The sequence below is a fragment of the Canis lupus genome, chromosome 10 (assembly GCF_003254725.2).
Source record: "Canis lupus dingo isolate Sandy chromosome 10, ASM325472v2, whole genome shotgun sequence".
Taxonomy (NCBI): domain Eukaryota; kingdom Metazoa; phylum Chordata; class Mammalia; order Carnivora; family Canidae; genus Canis; species Canis lupus.
The window spans coordinates 48,145,509-48,150,532 of record NC_064252.1 but is presented as its reverse complement, the minus strand read 5'-3'; positions in this window follow the sequence as shown (position 1 = coordinate 48,150,532).

The following is a 5,024-nucleotide window of genomic DNA, read 5'->3' as shown; positions in this document are numbered from 1 at the left end:
CAGGATGTGATGATTGAGGACATGCAGATAGTGCTGCACAAACAGTAAATTGCATAACATAATGACATCATTTTCTATAAGAGGATGTAGTTTCGCTTAGTGAGTAAAGCCTAGACCTACAATGATTTAGTCCAAGAAGGAGAATCTACCTGCTGACCTTGAAACAGTAATTCCATCCCACTAAATTCCATGTAGGCTTCAAGGAACACTTCTACCCTTTGATGCTCTGTCCTCAGCAGGAACAATGTGTTCACCTTTGTTTCCCGTATCAGACAGAGCTGGGTGGTGGGAGACGTAAGCCACTTTATAGATTTTAAGCACAGGGTTAAATATGAAGTCATTAAGGGCTATAGGAGCCTGTTCCAGCTGGTTCCAGAAATGACTCCTAGAACATCACCACAGAACTGACCCTCCTGGGAACTGCTGCTTCTGCCACTGCCTGAGAGGAGGAATCTGGAGACCAGCACCAGAATCAGGCCAAGAACACACCATCAAGGTGTGAACCAGAAACAGGGAGCACACATCTGCCTCTCACCTCCACGTGGGACACTGGAGGTCTGTGCCGAAAAACCCAGTATTTCTCTGAATGTGCTTGCCAGGAGCAACAGCCAAAGGACAGAAGACGCGCCCCCTCCCCGATTCGCCTTCCAAATCTCATGAGAGTGTATATAATCGGTGGAATGTGATGGACACCCAAAACCCCGTGCAAAGAGATCTATAGTTTTTGGCTTTTCAGCCTCTCTAGTTTGTCAAGAAAGAAACAGAAATGAATGCTGAGGGTGATTCACCATATTATAGCTCCATGCTGTACCCCTTAGCTTAGCTGAGACAGGCAGGAGCACTCCAAGACTTCAGTAACTTTGAAAGAGGACAAAAGGGCAACAAACATAAAAAGTGTAAGGAATTTAAACAGCCCACACAGATTTCCTGTTCACCCTCCTGCTGGTGTCTTGAGGAAGATTCACTCTTGCCCCAAAGATTAGCACCTCTTCACAGACATCTTGCCTGGGTTCCCTACACCTGACTTCTTGGACCGTCCCAGGTGACAGGCTCTACTCCTTTCACCTTCTTTTCAGTTCACAGTAAGACAGATAGGCAATCCCCGCCCCTCCCACTAGGGTCTGTCCTTTTTACCCATTTTCCCATATAGTAGCTGTACTTCTTCCTCTAGTATTGGCAACCGGAAATGACTCACTCATCAGATGAAACCCACTTACTAATCAAAGTGGATAGGATAGTATAGATAAGATAGCAGGGGCATATTGGCTGGGATGCTTTGGATTGCAAGTAGAAAAAATAAGCCAATCAAACCAACTGAAAAAAATGACTTGGATTTATCATTTCATATAAAGCCCAGAGAAGGTATACTTTAGATGCAGTTTGATTAGAGAATCAACTCTATTTCTCTGCATTTCTCTTGGCTTTACCTTCCTCTGTGTGTAGGCATAGGCTGACTTCCCTCATGGCCACAAGATGGCTGCAGAAGCACTAAGGACAATATATTCTTTATTCACTCCAAGGAGGACAGAGGGTATCATCCGAAAATCACCCTTCAATGGTCCTGAGTCTTTCTCTGATTGAATCACCTGCAAACCAGTCACAAGGACCTGGCCTACACCTGCTGTTCTCTGACCTTCTTATGCTGTGGATGGAATCAATTCCACCCAATTGATTTGCTTGCTACCCTCTGGGAAGGGACGGAAGAGAGCTGGGATACAACGCACTTGCAGAGACTGTGGCTGGCTTTCATCGTGCAGGCCTGGGAGCCAAACAGCACACTGATACCATGTTGAACCTAAGATATGAACAACTGGAGACACGTGCATAGGCATCAGGGGCAGGACTGCCCATTTGGTGATTATGGGTGAGGCTGGTGCTGGGGGGTGGGAAGAATCAAAAGTTGAGCTCTTGGGGTTCCTGAATAGCATGCGTCCTGGCCACCATCTCCGCGGCTGAAACACACGTGGCTTCAGAACCCAAGGAAACAGGTTTCTATCCCAACATCAAACTTGAGATCCCTTCCCTTCCCTTCCCTTCCCCTTGGGGTCACACCTGCAGGAAACAGCACAGAAGAGGTCTGCATTTGGTGTGAGGTAGACCAACTTTTAACCTTGGCTGTGCTGCTTAGCAACCACATAATAGGTCAAATAGCTACTTTTCTGAGCCTCAGTTTCCTTATCTACAGATGGGCATCATGATACCTCCTTGTTCATAGGATTATTGTGAGAGCTGAACAAATAATGTCAGCAGATAACCCAGAACAATTGGCATATCGGTCTGGCATATTGGTGTTTCTTAACTATCTTTTCCCCTTCAACTCCCAAGGACTTGAAACAGGCACCAACCTGGTAGATATTGTTCTCTGGCCACCTCTTAGGCACCGGCTACCCTCCTTAGAAGTCCAGGACATCTGCAGTTATTTGGAAGGATGTGGACATTGAGTAACTGGTCAACACTGAAAGCCTGTGACGTCTGATGTCTGTGCCTAGTACTATTTAAGGTGCTGTGGAGTGGACAGAAGAATGGGTAGTTGCTGGTTTTTGCTTTCAAGGAACTCAACTCTGTCAGTTCAATAAGAGTTAGGCCAATGAGGATCCAGGAAATTGTGTCTTTAGGCCTCTTTGGCCTCTTATGATCTTCTGGATCAATGTCAAGGTTGGAATCTTACCGTCCTTGTAACTGCTGAAGATAATCATAGTCATGGGACAGTGTGCCCTCTGAAATGCTTCCTTCACTCTGATCAAAGCTATAAAGGTGGCCAGGTTTGGCCACAGGGCTTATGAGCTCAGCTGTCCTCACCTGACCTCCCAGAGACTTCTCTCATCTCTTTCCCTCCAGCCTTGTTCCCAGGAACATTATTTGAGCAACAAATTTGCAGGCTAAGGTTATTAGAAGTCAAATGCTTAAGGAGTTTTTTTGCCTGTGATATTCAGTTGTTAAAAAGGACTCTTAAAGACTCAAATTCTAGCTGATGACTTATTTCATAACCTCTGAGTTGAGAGAGATGCTCTGGAGCATATGACCCAGATCTGACCAAGGAAACAATGATGATGATGGTGATAAGGCTATTAAAAGTGATAGCTAATGTGTGCTAAATACTGACTATGAACTAGGAAGTGTTCTAAGGAAGTGTTCTAAGACCTTTATATAGGTCTGTTACTTTGACAGTTTTATGGGCATTGAAACAGAGACACAGAACTTTCCTAGGTCCACACAGTTAGTAAGTGGAAGAGTCTATAAGTGAGCTCAGAGCCTGAGACCTTCTATCCACTCCTGTCCCTCTGTGAGATATGGTGGGAAATCTGTGGGAGTTTCAAAGGAAAAATTTTCTTCATGATGATAGAGCAGCACAGGGAAAAAAAACTATTTGCCCCCTTCTCTCTTTCCTTGCATGTTCTTGAGCTAAGAGCAATGGCAGCCATCCTGTAACCATGAGACAACAAGCTTGAGGACAGAAGCCAAGAAGTTCAAGACAGTGGAATAAGAAGATAAACAGCCTGGTGTCCTGATGACAGCACTGAGTTGCTAAACCAACCCTTGGACCACCAATCTCCGGACTTTTTTTTTTTTTTTTAAATAAACAATTAAAATACTCATTAGTAAACTACAATTAGTCAGATCTTCTGTTACTTGAATCCAAAAGCTTCCTAATTGATATGGAGGTTTTCCATATTGCAGCTTGAAAAATCTCTCCACAAGGGCAGCCATATATCCTACAGCTTGTCAATTAAAAATTCTAACCCTATTTGGCCATTAGGTTACTGATACCAGTTCAGGTTCCTTATTTCACCAAATCTGGCAACAAGAGTATTATCTTCAGGAGCAAAAGCTGGAAAAATTTCTTGTGGTCACGATCAGCAATACTAATGTAACTTTCCTAAATCAACTTGAACCCAGTTTCTGCAATGGCCCAAAAGGGACATGGAGGTGGTGATGGTGGGGCAGGGTCACAGCAGAATCTAAGAGCCCCACCAGAGCACTCTTCTTGGGGACCACCGTCAGCATTTTCTCTGAGTTTCTGAGTCATTATCCAAGACAGCAAGGCCAGAGAGAGTTCTGAAGAGCCCTTGTAAGCTGGCAATTCTTTTGAATGTCATGATTCTCATTGAAGACCCATTCCCTGCCTTGGGTTGAAATCAGAAATATCTACCTGCTTTACACCTGCACTGAGGGCAATTAGGATTTCAGCACAATTCAATCAAATCCAACGAAACACACACTATTCAATACAGCATAGTGTAATACAGCATAATGAATCCAACGACCAGAACTAGAGCAGATGTGTGTGCCTGCACACGTGTTTGTGTGTGTGCACGTGCAGGCAATGACTTTTATCTTAGCTGCATGCTCCTTCCTTCCTGGGTGATTTTTACCACCGGAAGATTGCCGCCTTCCTCACCAACAGCTCTCCCCTTCAGGGTACTGGGAAGAAGTTGCAGTCAACAGGGGAAAAGCACATCCTCTCCCAGTGGGCCCTGCCAGGGTCCTGAGGCCCAGGGCCTTCTCAGCTTGAATGTCACCAGGCTTTTGTCTCCCTTTTATAAGCTGATAACTCATATTTCTATATAGACATTTTAAAAACACTTGACTTTTTACAACACAACACATCATTCAACCCTTCTTTTTCCATTAAGACGTTATTCTGCAACGTCTCTTTGCTATTTTTAGGACCATTGATTTCTTTTTGAATCATTCTGCCTGCGTTGTTCGTGATGTCCTCAGACAATACTTTTGGTCTGACTCTTCTATCGACACCTAGCAGAGGCATCCTGCCGATCAGTTAGCAGACGCGGCAGGAGGGATGGGGCTAGGGAAGGAACCTCAGCTCCCTGGCCCCTCCTCTCCTTCCCCTGCAGAAATAATCATGATAACAATAACGACACCACTGCCCTGCATTTACACGGAACATTGTACTTTTCAAAGAGCGTGCACCTTTCAATGAACAACACATAATATCTTTCAAAGAATGAGAACAGAACAGTATGCCAGAGGAACAATTTTTTGATTGGAGTAGGTAAGGGTGG